The sequence below is a fragment of the Molothrus aeneus genome, chromosome 32, assembly GCF_037042795.1.
Source record: "Molothrus aeneus isolate 106 chromosome 32, BPBGC_Maene_1.0, whole genome shotgun sequence".
Taxonomy (NCBI): domain Eukaryota; kingdom Metazoa; phylum Chordata; class Aves; order Passeriformes; family Icteridae; genus Molothrus; species Molothrus aeneus.
The window spans coordinates 1,660,987-1,675,030 of record NC_089677.1 but is presented as its reverse complement, the minus strand read 5'-3'; positions in this window follow the sequence as shown (position 1 = coordinate 1,675,030).

Genomic DNA, 14,044 nt, shown 5'->3' with positions numbered 1-14,044 from the left:
CTTTCTTTGGTGGTTTTTTTTGGTTTTTTTTTTTTTTGGTTTTTTTTTTTTTTTGTTTTTTTTTTTTTTGTTGTTGTTGTTTTGTCCCTTGCAGACCATGGTATGGTTTTTGGATTCCCAGCTCTGTTTACAACTGCTTCTGGGCATGCACTGGTATTTGACACTTGCTGTGTTAACACTGTATAGCAAATATGTTGTTCATGCAAGATTTCACATACACAGCCTGAGCAACTGTAAATGTATTTCCACAGCTGGTGTTATTCTAGGGCTGTAGCTCTTATTCCAGATCCTGCCTTCTGTATTCTCTGAGCCCCCCCTGTGCTGCAAAGAAATTAAATGTGTGTTTTTTCTGGGCCCTGTATTCTTTGCTCCTGAAGGTGACTTTGAAAGTTGTTGCATCCTCCCCATTTTCCTGCTTCGGGGAGTCATTTGGAAAACTAGAGATGAGAAAGACCCACCAGAGTGGGAGGGCTGAGACACACCTCAAGTTCAAAACCTGCTTTAGAGAGGTGGCCAGTGCTGTCAGACAAGAAGATATGAATGGGATGCCAAATGAATAGATAGCAAAAATGAAATGTGAGCTTAGCAAGTGTTTTATAAACGTTTCAGTGCTCATTTGCTTCAATATGGAAAAGGCACTCAGCACAATATGCTGGTGTGAAACTGTGCAGGAACAGGGGGTTCTCCTGCACAGCTGTAGAAGGATGCCCTTATTTCCTTTCTCAGCCAGTGCCAAACCATGTCCAGCTCCAACTGCAGCCCTGACACCAACTCTGGCTAGTAGGGATGCCAAGCCATGTCTAGCATGTTGTGAGAGGGAGTCACATCTGCACTTTGTCTGCAGTAAAAGATGGGCAGATGCTGGCTGAGCTCTGCAGCTGGTGGAGGTAGAGGCCACTACGGGTGGGAGCAGTGAATTCAGCTTCCCAGTGCCTCTCACAGCTGAGTCATCTCAAACTTGTCAGGCTCTCCTAGGTGAATTTGTCCAGCCTCCATTCCCCACCTCCCAGCAGTTTCCTCTAGGTGCATCAAGGTAGCCACAATTTATTAATGATCACCCTGGGTCTTTCTTGGGGGATTTAAATCAGAACTCCTTTCAAAACCTCCATCTATTCTCTTGACCTTAAATATATGACATGTTGCATAAAACCAGAGATATAATTAGAAAAAAAAAGTTTCAGTATTTTTTTTCACTTCCATCTAAACTGAATAAATTTCCTGCCATGGGTAGCTCTGACATTTGATCTCTGGTCTGATCCTCCGTCTGTGTGTTAATGGGAAACCAGAGCTCACCAGGTGCGAGTGCTGACATTTACAGAGGAGAATTTGTTGTGTCTACCTCTGGATCATGCAGCCCAGGGAAGATCCTTAGATAGCAATACTGATAAGTCTTTTGAAAATGGTAACACTGCACAGCTGCTGGGGGACGGAGCTGTGCAAACTGCCCTGAGACCAATCCCTTCTCCACTAAGAATTAGCTTGTGACGTTTTTACAGAGAAAAATACAATCTTTGGTGCCAATGAGCTACCAAGATCACTTGACTCTCCAGCAAATATTAGTCGTGGTGCTGATCTGAGCAATTTAAGTAAAGAATAATTGTTTTTTTCATTTGCAAGTCCCCATAGGCACCTTGCTTGATTCCTTAATGGGCTTCCAAGAATCAACTGGGAGACCTGAGAAGTTCATTCTTGCTTCGCAGAATTTTGTAACACTGCACATAGAACATACATTCATTGTAGAATGAAATGCTATTGAGCAGATAAACCCAGGATGTGGCTTGTGGAGAGCAGGGGTGAGGGGGCAGGAGGGCCTGGGCAGTGATTTGGTAGCAGTCTGGCCTTTTCCTCCTGGGACACTGTCCTGAACCTCTTGCCCTGTGCTGGTGATCAGAATTCAGTTCCAGTGTGTAACTCCAGGCATATGACCTGGGGTAGGAAAAAGCCACCAGTGCTAGGAGGATTAGCTAGTGCTGCCCTGGTTAGATGGTTATTACTGCTTAAGGAAACTGCTGGATTTTAATCCGTGTGCTCTGAGTTTTGTGTTCCATGCCTCTGACATAAATAAATTCAGTGCTTGTACTTCCAACAAGGGGAAGTCTAGATCTTGATATTTAATGAAACAAAGGGTCATATTCACTTTCCAACACCAGCTTGGCTAAACCTGTTATAAACAAGTCATTCTTTTGAAAACATACAGGGGAGAAAAGACAGTTAATGTGGTTGAATCAAAAACATGCTGAGACCAAAAATTAATGTTTTAATCTGCTTTTTATGCTGAGAGCAAATTTCTAATACACTTGATGTGTCTGACCTTGTTGATAAAGGGTCTGTGTTTGATTCCTAAAACATACTGTGGAATTTTACTGATCCATCATACAGACACCCACTCCATAAATTTGTGTAGTACACAAATGCACTATTTACACTTGAGATGTAGCCACAGATGTAGCCTTGGCACCATTTTAATAATAAATATAAAGTGACAGAGCCAAAAAGAATATGCCAACACCTGGTTTAGTGGAAGGTGTCCCTGCCCACAGAAGGAGTGTGGGAACTGGACAATCTTTAATGTCCCTTCCAAAGCCCTACAGGAGCTTCTGTTGCTTTCCCTGTCCAACAGGCCAGTGGTGCAGTGGCTTTGGGTCACAGCAGTAGCTGGGAAGTGGGACAGATCTGAAGGGTTCCCAACTCCTGCTTGCTGTCATCTTTCCATCATCTACTCATCCAAAATACCCAGACTCATCCATAAAAATACATATTTCTGGAGGTGGAGTGGCAGGGCTGTGAGGAGAGAACTGCAGGTGGAAGGGGCAGAGTTACCAAGGTGACTTTAAGGGAATGTGGATGCACAGAAGTTTTCATTAACAGGATCAAGCCACTGACTGAAATTGGTATTGCCTGTAAAGCCTGAGGCAGGGAATTGGAGAGCTGTCCCTGCTGTCAAACCTTCTCCTTGGGAACTGGTCCTGTCAGGATGACACTGACATTTTTGTCACCCCCATCACGCAGCTGCAGCCCTGGAGCCAGTCCCATGCTGCCTTGCAATGGGCAGGGGAACTTCAGATAAAAAATTCTGGCAGCTGCTTGATGGGTGGGAGTGCCAGTAACAGTCTTCCTTCCTTCCTTCCTTCCTTCCTTCCTTCCTTCCTTCCTTCCTTCCTTCCTTCCTTCCTTCCTTCCTTCCTTCCTTCCTTCCTTCCTTCCTTCCTTCCTTCCTTCCTTCCTTCCTTCCTTCCTTCCTTCCTTCCTTCCTTCCTTCCTTCCTTCCTTCCTTCCTTCCTTCCTTCCTTCCTTCCTTCCTTCCTTCCTTCCTTCCTTCCTTCCTTCCTTCCTTCCTTCCTTCCTTCCTTCCTCCCTCCCTCCCTCCCTCCCTCCCTCCCTCCCTCCCTCCCTCCCTCCCTCCCTCCCTCCCTCCCTCCCTCCCTCCCTCCCTCCCTATGGTTTCTATTATGTTGTTTCTTGCAGGGAGCGATCCTCACAGTGGCTGCTGTAAGTCTCTTTGGCAATTAGGTTTTCAAACCATGAAAGCAGCTCATTCAAATCCTTCTTTTCCATGAGCTGTGTTTGTGTCTGTATGAAGGACCTCTTACAGGCTGCTAAAATTTCCCCAAAGAGTAAAAGGCATTGTCAGCTTTTCACAAGTGATTTTTTTTTTCTAGTCAATTAATATTTTAATAATGACTGGATGAAAGTGTTACTTTGAAGGAAACAAATGAGTATATATGAGCCTTTCTGCTCACTGTGGAGATGGATGGATTTCCTCTGCCATTCAAAATTTTCTAGGATGGTGAGACTGTGAACAGGATGTAAAGACTGAAGTATGGAGAGATGAGTTTTGAGACAAGTGATAATGAAATCAGGACAGCAGTACTGCGGACTGGCACATCTCTGCTGTCCCATCTTCTCCATCAACCAACTCTACTTTCTAGAACTTAAAAATGAGGGGGAAAAAACCCCAAACACAATGAACCACCACTGGATTTTTTGCATTTTGTTTTCAACAAAGTGCATCAGGGTACCTTTGCCATTCACTTCCCCCCTTAGTTTTCTAAGCCTTTTCCCCTATGTCATTCCTTTATTATTGGAGTCCCCCAAATCATTCTGCTCTAGCCACTGGCTAAAATTAAAGTTACTAAGGATTTTTTCCATTGGTGCCCTCTCTCAGCCTGCACATAACTCATTTCACACCCCTCAGCAAGGAGCCAATAAAATAATACAGAATAGCAGCTAAATATTAGAGGAGAATGGAGTAGCTTAGTCATAAACTAATTAGTTTTATCTGTAGAACCGTAACTCGATGCTTAGATGGGAGCTCCCTAAATCTGCTGCCATGAAATGCTGGGGAATTGCAGTTGGGGTGCTTCATGCTGTTCCCTGCACTCTTTTACAGGTGGCATTGGGATTTACCTGCTCCAGAGAGCTGCAGCCTGCACTGAGCTTATCCTTGGGCTGCAGGGAGCACACACCTCAGGGCAGTGGGGTGCTTCAGCTTCCTTTGGGGAATAGAGCCCAGCTACAGGGTTGTGCCCATGCTGGTAAATGGAAAGTTGAAATATATAATCTGAAATGGCAGTGGTGTAATGAAAATGTGCTCTGACCCTAAACACAGCTGAAGAACACAATTCTGTTATAAAATAGGAAAAAGTCTGGATAATTTGGGCCACATTAAATTATACCAGTGTCATAATAAGATAAAGACTCCTAGTGGAGTCAGATATTTGTATTTTGTCAGCTATTCTGCAAGACACACTGACTAAAATTATAGAAGAAATGAATAAACCTAAATTTACAGCCTCATTCTAGCATCCAATTTTTCTATGTGTGCTTCCCCCTACATGTTTCAGTATTTTGGCATTCTGACTACTTGTCTACCCCAATTTTCCTTCCTTTTGTGTCCCCCTTGTGGTGCTGACATAGGTGGTCCAACAACTCCTTCCCGTCTTCATACTCTGAGCTGCCAGGATGTCATTGGGAAGGTATCTGGTAGAGAAGCTGTATTTGAAATGCAAAAAAGCTGTGTAAAAACTCTGGAAACACCAGCTGGCTGCTGTGTATAAGAATTTAAAATATTTCTCAGTGGTGTAAGAAGAATTTCTTTATCCTTCCTTCAACATTAAAATAATATCAAAGATAGCAGATAACATTTTGACTGAGCCAGCGTGTTAGGGATGCAGAAGTACAGCCAGATCCAGTAATGAGCTAATTTTCCTTCCCCTTTTTACCTTTTGATACAGGGAAGCTGAGATATGTGTGTCTGTCTGTGTGTAGTTTTCCTGGCTGTATTCTCTTTTTTGGCAGGAAAATGTTGAATATGAAGGGTTTGAAATTTTTGGAGTGTTTGAAAACTCCAACAGGTCAGCCTCCTCTGGTGCAGTTGGTGTATCCTGGGGTTTTTTTGTTGTTGTATAGGGGATTTCTGGATGCCCATGGGTAGGAATTGTGTGTGCAGCACTGTAGCTTCTCCTGGGTGTGTCAGGTTGGCAGTGAACAGGTGGAGCTGGGGAAAGGGATTTTCCTGGATCACGGACACCAAGCCAAGAGGGCAAGAGCTGTTGATAGAATTTCTTGTAGGGGATCCCCACTGTGGAAATATTGACTCTGGCTCACTGCTAAGTTTAGGACCACGTGAAACATGTACCCTGGACTTTATGCAGAGCAGATGGTCCAACAGGCTTTACTGGGTAGAGTGTGTCAAATAACAGATTGTCTAGAAAAGTTTGCTTGCTTTTGGCAGACAATTTAATTCAGCTCATAGTGTGTTACTGAAGTTCACTGTGCATCTCTGCAGAAGTGGGCAGCTAACACATTTTGTGTCATCTGCTATACCAAAAGTTTTTTTAAATAAATAAAAAAAACAAAGTAGAAGTTGTGTCCCTACTTGTTCTCTTGAGTGGAGGTGGAAAAAGGCAGCTCCAGTGTGTGAGTAGAAAATGAAATCCATGTTGATTCATGTTCCAAAGCCACAATCTCCTTCCAGCTGGTACAACATTTTTTTCATTCTCTTTTAATTTGCCCTTTGAAATAATTCCTCCCTTTATTTTAGAATCAAGAAAACATAAGTCTCAGGCTTTATTGCAAAAAACCCACAAAAATAGATTCTGCAAACTTTTAACATCTACACAAAGTAGGCTATTAAGTGTAGTACCAGCTAGCACCAGATCCAAGTAGTGTTCAATGAGAAGTGAGTATACACAAACATGAATGTTAAAGCACTGATAAAGCTACCAGCTTGATCATATTAAGGATGATCATCTTGTGAAAGGTTCCTTGGAAGAACTGGATTCTTCAGGTCCCTTTAGGTAAAAGTCATATTTTTCTCTTCTTTGAAGCAGTTTATTGAAAACATTGTAGTGTAATACAGGCAAAACTACCCCATTGATCTGTCTCACCTAGACTGGTCTGTAATGCTCAGCAGGCAGGGCAAGGCTTAACACCCAAATGATTTTCTATGGTAATGCTCTTTTAGCTTTATCTGATGTGTGACAGTGTGAAACTACTGTCCAGTTACCTCCTTGCTATTTAGCTGAGCTGATACATTGAGCACCCTGAAGACCTGGCCTGAGACAGTGTTTACAGGTGATACCTGAGGAGCATAAAGACCGTCAGACTGTGCTTGTATGTGATCCCAAGGGGTGGCCATGTCTTTAAAATCGCCTTTAATAAATATTGTATCTGTAGCTGTGAATCACTGTCCATGTTTTACGTGTCAGTGCCACATTGCACATCTTGCAGGTGAAATCCCTTTGCTAAGGTGTGTCTTCTGTGAACCTATCTGTGGCCAGCTCAGGCTGGGAGTCAGTAAGATCAGTGAGTTCTTCAGTGTGAGCCCTAAAACCCATTTTCCCTTCTGCAGACCACTACTCCAGTGAGTGCCTTGTCCAAATGGGTGGCCAGCATGGCCAGCAATGTGTCACATGCTGTGACTGGTCTGTAGGTGTGGGGTGGGACTTCTATTGACAAGGATGAGGGTGGGGGGACGCCCTCACTCTCCACAATTCCTGCGCATTTTTCCAGACCCAGACGACAGCAGGCTCCCTCCACACTAATCCAGCCCTGCTGACAGACCACACTGTTGCCAGCTGGCACAGTTTCATTATGACTTTATTATTAATCAGGGTTTGTCAGTTTTCTATTGCTCAGCTTGTCTCCTCAGCAGTGGAGCTGCCAGAGCCCCCAGTGGGGTGAGGGGACTATCATTTTCTGTACCTCTTTTCCACAGTCATTTGCTATCTCCTGGGGAGAGCAAATCTTGCCCAGAGCCTCCAGCTCCATGGGTGAGGGGATGTGGCAATATCTCAGAGGAAGTGACCTGTGAGGAGGGGCAGCAAATCCACAGAATTCACAGAACTCACAGAATTCACAGAATTCAAAAAGTCACTAGGTTGGAAGAGACCTTCAAGATCATCAAGTCCAACCCATGCCCTAACATCTCAAGTAAACCATGGCACCGAGTGCCACATCCAGTCTTTTTTAAACTCATGCAGGGATGGTGACTCCACCACCCTGGACAGACAATTCCAGTACTTTATCACTCTTTCTGTAAAAAACTTTTTCCTAATATCCAACCTATATTTCCCTTGGCACAGCCTGTGTCCTCTGGTTATGTCAGTTGCTGCCTGGAGAAAGAGCCCAACCCCCACCCGACTAAACCCACCTTTCAGGTAGAGAGTGCACCTCTCAGCTGTAGAGAGTGATAAGGTCCCCCCTGAGTCTCCTTTTCTCCAGGCTAAACACTCCCAGCTCCCTCGGTCGTTCCTCACAGGGCTTGTGTTCCAAGCCCCTCAGCAGCCTCGTTGCCTTCTCTGGATGCGCTCAAGCCTCTCAAAGTGCTTCCTAAACTGAGGGGCCAGAACTGGACACAGGACTCAAGGTGTGGCCTCACCAGTACAGGGGAAGAATGACCTCCCTGCTCCTGCTGGCCACGCCATTCCTGACACAGGCCAAGATACCGTTGGCCTTCTTGGCCACCAGGGCACACTGCTGGCTCATGTTCAGCTGGCTGCCGACCCCATTACAGTTGTGAGTCATGGCAGGGCAAGGAAGGAAGTGGATTTCAGTTTTACCTGGAGAAGGAGAGAAATCAGGCACAGGTAGCCTGGAAGTGGAAGAAACTTGGCTGGTACTGGGGGGATAGCTGGAGAGTACACAGGGAAGGTTTATATTTTCTCAACAGCCTCACAGTTCTTGTCATACCTTCCAAGAAGATGCTAACAGCAGAAGGACAGAGTAACACAGGCGAGAAAACACAATCCTGATGGATGGTTGGGAACCTTCAGGTCTGTGTCCCTTAGAGGAAAGGGTTCAGTGACCAGCAGTCTGAGCGTGGTGTGCTTTAATGCCAGCTCTGAAGTCCCAGCTTGGGCTGCTTCTGATGGTGCAGAGCCTGAGACAGGTGGCCTGAGTCTTTGCTGGAGCCCAGCTGCATGTAAGCTGTTACATAAATGCTCAGGAGAATACCCATTGGGGAAATGCTGGCGGGCAGACAGTACTTCCAAAGAGATTTTCTAATGGCTCAGTAATCAAGTGTATCAAAATCCATCAGCAAACAACCTCACTGAGCATGCTGGAAAATGTTCGCTGACTTCTCACTGCCTTGTTCTTTTGAGGTTATTCCTACAAAGCCGGGTATGAAATGCTGCCAGCACTGGTGGTAATAAATGGGTGGAAGTGACCACACAGCCCTGAGGGCAGAAGAATAAAGGTCTCTCAGAGATGACTGTGTGTGAGGAGATGTGGAATGTGTGCCAGGCAGGTAGTGCCTTCCCTTCTACCTCCTCTACCCACAGGAGGTATTGATACTGTCCAAAAATGGTGCTTTCTCTGGCCCGTGGGTGTTCTTTTTTGAAGACTCCCACCACTGACTTAGCTGTGAATTCAGTGGGAGTTAAACCAAATTAGAGCATGTTGGAAAATCCTTTTCAAAATACATAGTCTGCCGTCGTGGGGATGCTGCATGTATGCCTTCCAGGGCCGCTCCTAGACCAAGCAGGATTGTCACAGAAAGCTTGTGAGAGTGACAGACTCCACCCATGTGACACAAATGGAAGACAGGGTGGGAGGAGTGTGGGCACCTGGGTGCTGACCCGTTATGGGAAGAACCATGGACAAACGTCTGGAACGTGATCCCACCTCCTCCTCATCACAACTTTCCTCTGGAACAAAATCTATCACAAACTTGGTGGCTCCAAAAAATCCATTTGTTGCTGGCTTAGAGCCAGTGCAATCAAGAAGGCCTCCTTTGCAATCCTAGTAGCGGCATGAACTGCTCACTCTGGTTTTGCTCATAAGCTATTTTGGATTAGCTGCAGATAATTGTGCTGACTGTTCAGTGGCAGCCTCTCTGCATACTTAGCTATATTTGCATGTAGCAAAGAGTATTGGACCTTATTACTTTCCAATATCTCTGATTTCCTCTCATCCAAGCACTGAAGCAAATCCAGCATGAGGGGTTTAAGAATTAATTGTCTATCAGGGAGTTAAAGCAAGTTTCTGGAAATCCTGCTTGCATTATCTTTGGAGAAATGCTGTGGATAACCAGTAGTTTCCAAGCAAGGGGTTTGGTTTTTAACTGATTGATAATCAGGCATGGCAAAACCATCAGCAAATTGCCTGAATTAGTGTACTGGAAAAATTAACTAATAGCTGGAGGTATGTTCTTCTCTGGAATTATTCTTTCTGTGATTTGACAGCTCTAGTAATCCAATTGCTGTGAGTTTAATTTCATATTTATCTTTCTGTGAGGAGATGTTTTAATGCTTGTTTTAGCTTGCTGACTCCTAATGAAGATTATTTATTTAAAAAATAAAAGGAGGGTGCTTTGCAAACAAGGAAAGCCAGGGTGAGGTGTTCCTCATGCCATACGCTGGAAGTAGGGCAGGGGTGGCCAAGGGTGGTCTCCACAGGAAAACATCCCACTACCTATCCATGGCGGGGGCAGGCACTGCTCCTGCAGAGGGAAAGGAACTCTGGGGAGATGCTGCTGCATAACCTTTTTTCCAGTTTTTTTTAGGCCCTGTTACTTTTCATTTTACAATGCTGTTTCTCACCTCTCCGTAGTTTCTGACTGTATATGGAGGGTGTGTGTGTACTCATCAGCCTTCCTGCATGAGAAAATTTGTATAAAATTCCTTTTTGAGGTGCCCAAATGAACATAATGACTAAATGGTGAATAATCCAGTAAATGAGAAATTTCAGGAATCATTTTATGATGTGAGAAGTTGAAAATCTGAACAAACACATGCTGAATTAAAGGAATTAAAGAACTTTCCATGAAGGTGGGGGTTTGCCAGAAAGACTATTGTTAGATGCAAATCTGCATTTCTCTGTGATTACAAATCAAGGCAGAGATATCCTTTAATTTGCAAAGGGAAAGAAAAAAGCACTGATGTAAACCAGCACCTCTAACTGAGCTGCTCTGTGCTAGAACCTTGGAGGATAGCTCTGCTTGGGTAGACTCTCCTGCCTGGCTGTGATGGAGTGGCTGTGCACTGGGACATGAGACCATCTTATGTGTGGCGGTAGCTCTCTTCACAGAGAGCAGCAGGCACAACTTTCCCAGGAAAAATCCTGAGGAAGTCTGTGAGAAAGCTCAGAGAAAGAAGAAAAACAATTGTTATCTCTATTTGCTGCTCCTGTTGCTTGGCACATGTGGAATGTGTTATGGAGAGTGTTTACCAAAAGGTAGTTTCTTAATAGGACTCTGGTGATGGTGTTTTGATTTCATTTGACCAATCGGAGCCACGTGTGTATCGGACTGTCCAGCAAGGGTGCTGGGTTTTTCCTTTTAGTATAGTAGTAGTATAGTATTGGTGTCGTATGTAGTGTAATATAGTATACGTTAATAAAGCTTTTGTTCAGCCTTCTGCAATCATAGAGTCAAGGCTCATCATTGCCTGCTCAGGGGGCCCCTGCAACAATACTTATGAAGGTTATTTTTTTTTTAAGGCACAATGGTCACACTTACAGCCTTTTTTCCCAGATTCCAGTGTCTGAAGTATATTCCTGATAATTACCATGGGAAGAGCCATTGTGATAGTGATACCTTTGTATTCCCTTGGGGAAAAACCAGCCAAAACCCAGCCTTTGAAGCAGTGACTGAGTTGTATTTTTAAATTCTTCAATGATTGCCTTAAGTAGATGTCCTGGATTGCCAAGCAAATTGTATTCCATTTGCTATCTGTATGGCAGTTGTCTTCTGTTAAGTGGGCAGTTTTCCTTATCTCTTCCACAAACACTCCTCCCTCTGGGGAGACATCTGCTGATAACAGGCTATTGAATGTCACTGCATGACTGATAAGAACTACAGCATCCCATTGTGACATGCTCCACCCAGAGGGAAGAGCCAAGCATTCTACCCAGATATAATCTTGAGGTTCTGAAACACCAGCAGTGCTTCTCCACTGGATTTTCCCAGAGGAACAGCTGCCCCTTCCACTGGATCTTCAGAGGAAGACTACACCTTTCTACAGGATCCCTGCTCCAATGGAACCATACCTGACACTCCAGGAGGACTGCAGCCACAATTCCAATTGGACTGCTACCAACACCCTGACCAACAGGGTGTCAGGTTGTGTTCTGATTCTGTCAGTGTTGTTTTGGATTATTGCATTGTTTATTTTATCTTTTTATTTTCTTCCCTAGTAAAGAACTGTTACTCCTGCTCCCATATTTTTTGCCCAAGAGCCCCCTTCATTTAAAATTTACAGCAATTCGGAGGGAGGGGGTTTACATTTTCCATTTTGAGGGAGTCTCCTGCCTTCCTTAGCAGATACCTGTCTTTCCAAACCAAGACAGTTGATGAGAGCAAGTCTCAGATAATGGGTCTAGAAAAATAATACTATTAAGGGCATGCTCTCTATAACTCCTAACAGAAATATCCAGGCTTATCTGCTTTCAAAAGGGCACTCGACTGTCTTGGTATTTAAACAAAGAAACAAAAAAAAAGAGGTGTGGAGCTGCCAACCTTTCTTTCCTACTCAGATTCTAATGCCATTATCAGTTATTTGTATGTAATTTTCCTCATTTTGAAATAGAGATTTTTGGAGTTCACTTGAATTAGTAATATGAATTAAGCATTTAAAGTTTAGCCTGTAGAACTATGTATTGAATTTTAACCTTTTTACTTAAGAAACCTCTGCCATGGTACAAAAAGCATAAGAAAATGCCAATTTCTGAAGTTTCTTGCATAAAGAACAATACCAGAGAAGACCAAGAGATGCAAAGAGCCCAGATAAAAAGACTCCTCTGTCTCCAAGCTAATCAAGGCCGACAGACGTACTCAGATAAGCACCAAGAGACCAAAAGTGCATGTGCAAAGGAGAAAAGTTCAAAAGTTCAGTCATGAAGACGACCACAATCTTCAGCCTCAGAGACCACCAGAGACCCCCGTGCGACCACCACAGCAAACAACGCATGTCCAGAAGGGCGTAGATCTGATTGCCATAGGGGGTGAGAACAGGCAGGGCCAGGTGTTAAATATGCATAGAAGTTGTGCAATGTATTGCATATGGCATACCTTTGTGAATAAAGATGTGAGTCAGACTGAAGCTCGGGGCACAAGTTTTCACGAGAGCTATCTCGCTTGTGCTGAGAGCTGACATACATACCCACTTCATAACTATATGTAGTTGTAGAGTTTATTTATTCCATGTATCGCTTCAATTTCTTCTGGGCTTTGCTTCCTCCCCCCTCCCCATTAAACTTTGCACTTAATCCTACACCATGTCAATAAATACACTAAGATGGAGAATCTGGCTGCAGAACTTTATATTTTGCCTGGCTCTGCCTTGTCCTTCCCTCTCTGGTGCTCTGGGGAGGCTAGGGCAGGAAAAGAGAGAAATGTGTAAGAGGCACCTCTGACATTGCTGCTCTTGTGAACTTCACCTGGAGCTTATGTGGGTCTGAAGAGAGACAGGTGCCTTCTTCATGCCTCTGTCAGTATTTTTAAGGAGGAATCATCCCTCCCTCCAAGTGTACTAACCCTAGGTGCTGTGGTGTGACTAGAATGAGGAGTTCTGTCCCTCTGCTCTCATCCTGGCTGATAATAACATGCCAATATAGGTGCTAGAACATGATGAAGACATGAAAGGACTACTTGAAAATTTCTGCCTGTATTTTAAGTGACAATCCTTGTGTAATGCTATATAAAATAATTTGATGGAAGAACTGAGTTGTGTTGCTCTCCTTATTGGTCATAGGGTGAACCTCAGGTGCTGGAATTAAACTCTGCAGATGTGCATGGAAGGGTCTTGGTGAGACCACAGAAAACCAAACTGTCCCTGTCTGATGTTCATCCTCCAGGTGCGAGAACCCTGGCCTGTGGCACTGCTGGCATGGAATGAGGGAGGGAACAGCCCACAGCTTCAGATGAGTGTGTCACCACAGTGCAGGAGAGGGCTACACCACACTGGCTGGTTGCATGTTCATTCCAAATCTGTAAAACTCCTAAAATGCTGATACCTGACCTAAGATTTTGCCATCAATTTGTGCTTTGGGTCAGCAAAAGGTGGTTTCGCAAGAATTGGCTTTTTTTAAGCCCTATCTCTAGTCATAGGGCTAGCATGTATGAAATTGGCAAGAAGCCAATGGCATCCCAGGTTCTGCCAGAAGCAGTGTGGCCGGCAGGAGCAGAGCAGTGATTGTTCTCCCCCATGGGGCAATAGTGAGGCTGTATGACAAATCCTGCATCCACTTTTGATCACCTCATGACAAGAAAGACATGGATGTGCTTGAGTGTATGCACAGAAGATAAATGGAGCTGAGGAACAGTCTGGAGCACAAGTGTGATGAAGAAGGCCTGAGGGAAGTGGAAGCGTCCAGCAGAGAAAAAGTGCCTCGGGGAGACCTTATAGTTGTCTACAGCTCCCTTCAAGGGAGGTTGTCACCAGGGTGGGGTCATTATATCAGTGCAGGGAACAAACATGACCAGAGAAAAATACCTAAAGTTGTGCCACAGGAGTTTAAGATTGGAGTCTTTCAAAAAAAGGATATCAAGGTTGAGAACAGGTTACCCAGGGAAATGACTGGGTCACCACCCTCGGAGAGA